Here is a 9,503-nt window from a genome sequence, read left to right as displayed (position 1 = left end):
TAGATGGCCTTAAGCCATATTTATTGTAATAAGTTCTCTTTTGAGACATTCGATGCAATAAGTGTGTGATTGCGACTCTGTTATAAATCCTTCAAGTACTGTGCGTGTCAGCATTACCGATCCAGGGATGACACTGATGCATAGAGATCAGACTGTTTGAGGTCTGGTCGCTACATCATTAAGGATTGTTGTTGATTATCGAGGATTGAATGAAGTGACAATCAAGAACAAGTACCCACTGTCGATGATCAATGATCTGTTTGACCAATTGCAAGGAGCTAAGGTATTTTCCAAGATCAATCTGCGATCAGGATACCACCAGTTGAAGATTCGAGAGCAGGATATACCTAAGACGGCTTTTACCATCAGGTATGGGCTATATGAGTATACCGTTATGTCATTTGGTCTGACTAACGCACCTGCATATTTCATGAACATGATGAACAAGGTGTTTATGGAGTTTCTTGATAAGTTCGTCGTGGTGTTCATTGATGATATTCTGGTCTACTCGAAGAATGAAGAGGAGCATAAGGAGAATTTGTGTTTGGTACTTGGGAAGCTCAGAGAACATCAGTTATATGCCAAGTTCAGCAAGTGTGAATTCTGGTTGAAGGAAGTTGGATTCCTCGGACATGTTATATCCGGAGAAGGAATAGCAGTAGACCCCACCAAAGTTGTCACTGTGACGAATTGGGAAGCACCAACAACAGTTGGAGAGATCCGGAGTTTTCTTGGACTTGCAGGATACTACCGGCGGTTCATTGTGAATTTCTCGAAGATTGCGAAGCCCATGACGGAGTTGTTAAAGAAGGACACCAAGTTCAAATGGACCGAGGAATGTGAGGCCAGTTTCCAGGAGTTGAAGAAATGTTTGGTTACATCACCAGTGTTGATTCTACCAGATCAATGCAAGGATTATGAGGTGTATTGCGATGCTTCACGTCCAAGACTTGGAGAAGGGCTTATGCAGGAGGGAAGAGTTGTAGTCTATGACTCGTTCAGGCTATGACTCGATTTGGCTTAAGCCCCATGAATTGAATTATGCTACACATGATTTGGAGTTAGCAGTCGTAGTGCATGCGTTGAAGACATGGAGACATTTTCTCATTGGAAATTATTGTGAGGTGTACACGGATCATAAGAGTTTGAAGTACATCTTCACACAGAAGGAGTTGAATCTCAGGCAAAGGAGATGGTTGGAGCTCATTAAGGATTATGATATGAGATTGCATTATCACCTCGGAAAGGCTAACATAGTAGTCGATGCATTGAGCCGCAAGAGCCATGTCAACACACTCTTGACCGGAGAGTTACCGAAGGAGTTAGCCAAGGATCTTCGCGAGCTATGTTTGGAGATAGTTCCGAGAGGCTATGTAGCAGCATTGGAGATTCAATCGACTTTGATGGATAAGATCAGAGAAGCTCAGAAGACTGACAAGGAGATTGCTAAAATAAAGGAGAGGATGAGCAAAGGAAAAGCTAAAGGATTTCATGAGGATGAGCACGATACCTTATGGTTTGAAGACCGCGTTTATTTGCCCAATGACCCGGAGATCAGGAAGTTGATTCTGCAAGAGGCCCATGATTCGCCATACTCGATTCACCCAGGAAATACCAAGATGTATCTGGATTTGAAAGACACTTTCTGGTGGACTGGAATGAAGAAGGATATTGCGGAGTATGTAGCAGTGTGTGATGTTTGTCAGAGAGTGAAGGCAGAGCATCAGAAGCCAACAGGATTGCTACAGGCATTGCCGATACCCGAATGGAAGTGGGATAAACTAGGCATGGATTTTATCACGGGATTGCCCATGACTCGTTCAGGCTATGACTCGATTTGGGTTGTAGTCTATCGATTGACGAAGGTAGCTCATTTCATCCGAGTGATGACCACTTACACCAGTGCTAAGTTAGCGAAGATATACATGACCATGATCGTATGTCTGCATGGAGTTCCGAGAAGCATTGTATCAGATAGAGGAACCGAGTTTACCTCAAAGTTCTAGAATCAGTTGCATGAAACTTTGGGTACCAGGCTAGAGTTCAGTACAGCCTTTCATCCACAGACAGATGGATAGACCGAGAGAGTCAATCAGATTCTGGAGGACATGTTGAGAGCTTGTGCGCTAGATTATGGATCTAGTTGGGACGAGAATTTGCCGTATGCGGAGTTCTCTTACAATAACAGTTACCAATCCAGTTTGAAGATGGCCCCCTTCGAAGCTTTGTACGGAAGGAGGTGCAGGACATCGTTGTTGTGGGATGAAGTTGGAGACCACTAGTTGTTTGGACCAGATTTGATTAAGGAGTCTGAACGGAAGGTGAAGTGGATTCGCGATAGGCTCAAGGTAGCCCAGTCCAGGCAGAAGAGCTATGCAGATTCTAAATGCAAGGAGACAGTTTACGAAGTCGGAGACAGAGTTTATCTTCATGTATCTCCACTTCGAGGAGTTAAGCGCTTTGGTGTTAAGGGAAAGTTAGCGTAACATTTTGTAGGACCATACAAAGTTTTGGAGCGTATGGGAGAAGTTGCTTACAAGTTGGAATTGCCCGAAGGATTGTCAGGAGTACACGATGTGTTCCATGTTTCCCAGTTGAAAAAGTGCCACGCAGAGATGGCTGATATACCGCCGAGAGTTACAGTGCCACTGGAAGCGATCCAGTTGCATAGTGATTTGACCTATGAGGAGAAACCAGTCAAGATTCTCGAGTATGCCAACCGAGTCACATGCAGGAAGGTTATCAAGTTTTGCAAAGTTCAGTGGAGCCACCACACCGAAGATGAAGCCACCTGGGAGCGAGAGGAAGATCTGCTAAAGGACCACCCTCACCTATTTTCTAGCCAACCCGAATCTCGAGGGCGAGATTCATCTTAAGGGGGGTAGGTTTGTAACATCCCAAAATTTTAATTTGGAATGTTATACATTAAATCATCATTGCATATCATATTTTATTGCATTTTGGTTTGATCCTAGAAATTCTACGCAACTCAAGGACCCGCGGAGAGAGTTGGGGATTTCATTATTTTCATAATTGGGTTTTCACAAATTTTGAAAATAGGATCATTTGATTTTTATTATTTTATCTTCAAATATTTCTATCATAAAAATAAGAGAGAGGGAATAAAATGACTTTCCCAAAATAAAGAAATATTGAGGATTTAATATTAAAATCAAATAATATTTTATTCCAGACTTTATCGTTGTTTTATTTGAATTTAGAAAAATGCGCGTTTTTCAAAATTGCATTTAGGGCCCAAATAAATGTTCATCTTGTCCGGCTCAATTTTAGAGGACGGGGAAAATTTATTTCCGGATTTTTGGAGTCTATTTAGTATTTCTTTTATTTGTTTTCCTGTGCATAATTATTTTAAAAAAAGCTAACCGACTTACGGGCCGTGGGCGACCCGGACTCCGCCGCCCCGGGCCTTTATAAGCCGCACCCCCACCCTCGCAGCCCACTAGCCCGCTGCCGCCACCCAAACCCTAACCCTAACTGTCGTCGCCGCCGCCGCGACCCAGCACCGACCCCGCCGACCGTCGTCGCCCCGCCGGACCTCGCCGACCGCCGCCGCCTCGCCGAACCCCGTCACGCATCCCGAGGTAGTCACGTTTTAAAAAAAATAGTTGTTCGGTTTTTTCTCAAAAAACCGAGATGCCTTTTTTTATTTAGATCGGTTTTTTCCTGATTTAGTTATTTAGCGGGCGTTCGTCCGTACGTTCGTTTTAACGAACGGTTTTCTTCGTTTAGCCGCAGACAGCGAACGTTCGTTCGTTAGCCTGTTCGTTCGTTTTTCTTTTTTTCGGATTTTTCGCGATTATTCCAGATCGTGATTTCTGATCCGATTTTTGTTTTAGTATAACTTTTCGCTCGTTTATCGGAATCAGGCGATTCAAGCGCCTAGAGTTTCGTCTCGAAACCTTCTTTCCATTTAACCAATTCAAACAAGATTTTGTTACTGTGAAATTTGACTTAGGTCCAGATTAGTAAATGAAGCTTGTTTCTTTCGCCGTTTGACTTTTGTTGCTTCGTTTGATTTATTGTCACTTGTCACTATGGAAAACATTCCTGGCTTGTTCAGGATATCTTCACCTTGACCGGAAACAAAAATAGTTGCCCCTCAACCTACTGCACCTACTAAAAATATTAGTTATGAAATTCCTTATGCAGGTGATGGAACGAAACATCCCGACTTGTACCTTATATATGTGGATGCAATTTGTGGATTGTTTAAGCTTGCATGCTTACCCAGATAAGTTAATAAGAAGGTTTTCCCTTTATCTTTGGGGGGCGGGGGAGCATTGACATGGTATAGGCTATGCGATGATATTGGATTTTGGAACTAGAATCGATTGAAATTGGAATTTCACCAAAAAAATTATCCGATGCATCTAGTTCATCGTGATTGGAATTATATATATATATATGTATGTATATATATATATATGTATATGTATATGTATATATAATTATATAATTGTTTGCCTCGTGAAGGAGAAAGTATCGATCTAGCTTGGGGGAGGCTTAAGTCAATGCTATATTCATGCCCCAATCACGAGCTCTCGAGAGAAATTACATTCAGAATTTTTATGCTCGGCTTTCTTGTAATGATCAATCCATGCTCGATACTTCTCGTGTTGGTTCTTTTTAGAAGACTATTGAATTCAGGTGGGATCTCTTAGAAAGAATTAAATGCAACTCTGAAGATTGGGAACTCGATGAAGGGAAAGAGTCAGGTATTAAGCTTGAGTTTAATTGTGTTAAATCTTTTATGAATACCGATGCTTTTCACAAGTATAGCACTAAATAAGGACTTGACTCTGAGATTGTAGCCTCTTTTTGTGAATCATTTGCTACTCATGTTGATCTCCCTAAGGAGAAGTGGTTTAAATATCACTCCCCCCTATTAAAGAAGAAATTAAAGAATCGATTATAGTTAAGGATGAAACTATCATTTAAAATGTTGATCAAGTAGTTCCCACTGCTTATATTGAAAAAAGAAACCTTTCCCTGTTAGGATAAAGGAACATGCTAAGGTATCAACAGTGGTTCACAAAAGTAACATTAAAGCACCTAAACCCTCTGAATAAATTAAAGTAGAACCTAGTGTTGCTATGGTTAAAGATCTCTTGGTTGAAAATGTTGATGGACATGTTATTTACTTTTGTGACGAAGCAGCTAGAATTGCCAAACCCAATGAAAAAGATAAACCTAGACTAGTTGTTGGCATGCCTGTTGTCTCAGTCAAAATAGGAGATCATTGCTATCATGGTTTATGTGACTTAGGTGCTAGTGTGAGTGCTATTCCTTTTACCTTATACCAAGAAATTATGAATGGCATAGCACCCGCTGAAATAGAAGGCATAGATGTTACTATTAAACTTGATAGTAGAGACACCCTAACACCAGTTGGGATTGTTAGAGATGTTGAAGTCTTGTGTGGGAAAATAAATTATCCTATTGTTTTTCTAGTTCTTGGTTCTCCACAAGATGACTTTTGTCCCATAATTTTTGGTAGACCTTTCTTGAACATTGTCAATGCTAAGATAGATTGTGAAAAAGAAACTATCAGTGTTAGTTTTGGTGATGTGTCTCATGTGTTTAATTTCTCTAAGTTTCATAAACAATCTCTTGATATGGAATCACCTAGCAAATATGAAATAATTAGTCTTGCTTTTATTTCTTTGCCTCATGCTGATTCACTAGAACAATACTTGCTAGACCATGAGAATGATCTGCACTTGCGTGAAAGAAATGAAATAGATAAAATATTATTTGAACAACAACCTCTCCTTAAACACAATTTGCCTATTGAAACTCTAGGAGGTCCTCCTCCACCTAAAGGTGATCCTGTGTTTGCATTATAGCAATTGTCTGGCACTCTGAAGTATGCTTATCTTGATGAGAAAAAGATATATCATGTTATTATTAGTGCTAACCTTTTAGAACATGAAGAAGAGAGATTATTACAAATTCTGAGGAAGCACCGTGCTACTATTGGATATACTCTTGATGATGTTAAGGACATTAGTCCCACTCTCTGTCAGCACAAGATTAACATGGAACCTGATGCTAAACCTGTCATTGATCACCAACAACGATTGAATCGTAAGATGAAAGAAGTGGTAAAATCTGAAATACTAAAGCTTCTGGAAGCAGGTATAATCTATCCCATAGCTGATAGTAGATGGGTAAGTCCTGTTCATTGTGTCCCTAAGAAAGGAGGTATTACTGTTGTTCCTAATGATAAAAATGAACTTAATCCACACAAAAATGTTAATGTCTATAGAATGGTAATTGATTTCTAAAACTTAAACAAAGCTACTAGAAAAGATCATTACCCTCTGCCTTTTATTGAGCAAATGTTGGAAAGATTATCCAAGCACACACACTTTTGTTTTCTTGATGGATATTCTAGTTTTTGTCAAATGCATGTATCGCAACTTGATCAAGAGAAAACCACCTTTACTTGTCCTTTTGGGACTTATGCTTATAGACATATGCCCTTTGGTTTATGTGATGCACCTGCTACCTTTGAAAGATGTTTGACTGCTATATTCTCTGATTTTTGTGAAAAGAGTTGAGGTTTTCATCGATGATTTCTCCGTTTATGGAACTTCTTTTGATGATTGCTTAAGCAACCTTGATCGAGTTTTGTAGAGATGTGAGCAAACTAATCTTGTATTGAATTGGGAGAAATGTCACTTTATGGTTAATGAAGGCATTGTCTTGGGGCATAAAATTTCTGAGCGAGGTATTGAGGTGGATAAAGTGGAAGTTGATGCAATTGAGAAAATGCCATGTCCTAAAGATAATAAAGGTAATCGTAGTTTCCTTGGTCATGTTGGTTTTCGTAGGAGGTTCATTAAATACTGAAAGTGCGTTATATCGACCAGGAGGGGGTGAATAGGCAAATTCTACAAATTCGCTGCTGAGGAATCTCTAAGTGAATAAATTCCTAAGCAATGACACACTAGCAGCAGAATAAGTACTCAGGTATAAGCATAACAGAGCAACAACATAGTCATCATGATGAAGTGAAAACAAGCACAGAGTACAGATAGCGTGATAACAGGATAAGCAGGCTGAAGACTATGAGACTGAAGAAATTGGATTGAGGAAATAGAGAAAATCTTCAGTCAAAGTTCTCAAATAGTAATGATCAGGTTCATCAACACATGAATGAGGAAATGAAAGGGTTGAGGAAATAGAACCAGTTGGCTTGGTGAAGACAATGATTTGGTAGACCAGTTCCAACTACCATGACAGTTGTACGTATGGTTGGAGCGGCTGAGTATTTAAACTCGAGGACACACAGTCCTCACCGTATTCTCCTTGAGCTAAAGTCACACAGACCTCGCCCAACACTCGTTGTAAATCTTCAGAGGTGACTTCCAAACCTTCACAAACTTGGTCACTCGGCGATCCACAATTCCTCTTGGATGCTCAGACCATGATGCCTAACCGTCTGGAGGATACATAGTCCTCAAAGGTAACAAGCATCGGTTCCACACAAGAGCAATCTCTTCAGGGATGCTCAATCACTTTGGGTTTTGTAGGTGTTTGGGTTTGGGTTTTGGGTCCTTTGGGTTCTCCTCACTTTATGATTTTAGCTCAAAGTCTCGGAGGATCGGATGCTTTCAATGACAAGTGTCAGTTTCTCTCGGAGCCACCAACTAGCTAGTGGTTCTAGGGGGCGGCTATTTATAGCCTAGGGAGCAGCTCGACCTGATAAGACATAAATGTCCTTCAATGATATGACTGTTAGGTGGATAGATATTTTGGGACAGCTGGCATGTAGCACAGCAACCCGCAGATGTGTTAGGTTCGAATTCCTCAGGGCTATGATGTTCCTCACTATGTAGGCAATCCGCACTGGCGAATTCCTAACTCCTCGGAGAACAAATTCCTCAGAGACCATAAGATCATCATCTCTATCACTAAATAAATTGACTGAATTGATATGAGATTTCCAATGGCTTCACTCGAAAGGTTTGGGTAGGTGTAGGATTTTGAGATGAGCATCACTTGGAAATCAGTTTCCTTAGTATTACGTCGACCCCCTTTAAGAGGATGGTGTTTCCTATGAGGCTATGGCTCCAGAAAGAGAAAATGAAACTATGAAAACAAAAGTCTTCATGCTTCATAATCCTCGCATGAATATCCAAAAGTCTTCAAGGTCACACCAAATTCTTCACTTTCAAAATCTTCAGGAGAACCAAAGTCTTCAGCTGAAGACATACATTTTAGGGGTCGACTTTTATCGTAAATATCAAACTCCTCATCGACTTATATGGCCTATGTATTCTCACAAGCATATTAGTCCCATAACCTATAAGTCTTCAATACACCAAAATCACTAAGGGGCACTAGATGCACTTACAAAGACTTCTTTAAAATTTCTAGGCCTCTTACTAATCTTTTACAAAAGGATGTTCCATTTGTTTTCGATGATGATTGTGTAGAAGCCTTTGAAACACTTTAAAAAGCCTTAACTTCTGCACCTATTGTTCAACCACCTGATTGGAACTTGCCTTTTGAAATTATGCGTGATGCTATTAATTATGTTGTTGGTGCTGTTGTAGGATAAAGAGCTAATAACAAATTAAATGTTATCCATTATGCTAGCAAAATTCTAGATAGTGCCCAAAGAAATTATGCTACTATGAGAAAGAATTTTTAGCAGTTGTGTTTGCTTGTGATAAATTCAGATCCTATATTGTTGATTCCAAAGTAACTGTTCACACCGATCATGCTGCTATAAAATATCTTATGGAAAAGGAAGATGCTAAACCTAGACTCATTAGGTGGGTTCTCTTGCTACAAGAGTTCGAATTACATATTACTAATAGGAAAGGAGCTGAGAACCCCGTAGCTGATAACTTGTCTAGGCTAGAAAATATTCTTGATGAGCAACTACCTATTGATGATAATTTTCTTGCTGAACAACTAGCTGTAATAAATGCTTCTCATAATACTCCTTGGTATGCTGACTATGCTAATTATATTGTTGCTAAATTTATACCACCTTGTTTCACATACCAGCAAAAGAAAAAAAATATTCTATGACTTAAGACGTTACTTTTGGGATGACCCACATCTTTATAAAGGAGTAGATGGTATTATTAGACGTTGTGTACCTGAGCATGAACATGAACAAATCCTATGGACGTATCACTCCGAAGCCTATGGAGGGCATCGTGCGGGAGATAGAACTGTGCATAAGCACTACTGCAGGATGCTGCTAACGCGACACTACGATCAGTGACCCTTTGACAAAACTATGTGTTATGCATTAATCGCAAACGGGGATGTAAAAAACCGTCAAAAAGATGCAAAATGTTTGCGATGGCGGAGACATCAAACACGGTTCAAATTTTAGTTACGTGTGTGATGCGGGGCATAAGGTTGATCCATGCAAATTGTTTGCGATTAGACAAACAACAAAAAGGGCATCCATATCAATGTGTGTGTGATATACGACATACAGTTTGCTTCGATGA

The sequence above is a fragment of the Triticum aestivum genome, chromosome 5B, assembly GCF_018294505.1.
Source record: "Triticum aestivum cultivar Chinese Spring chromosome 5B, IWGSC CS RefSeq v2.1, whole genome shotgun sequence".
Classification (NCBI taxonomy): Eukaryota; Viridiplantae; Streptophyta; class Magnoliopsida; order Poales; family Poaceae; genus Triticum; species Triticum aestivum.
The sequence above is the reverse complement of the archived record's forward strand: the minus strand, read 5'-3'. Positions refer to the sequence as shown.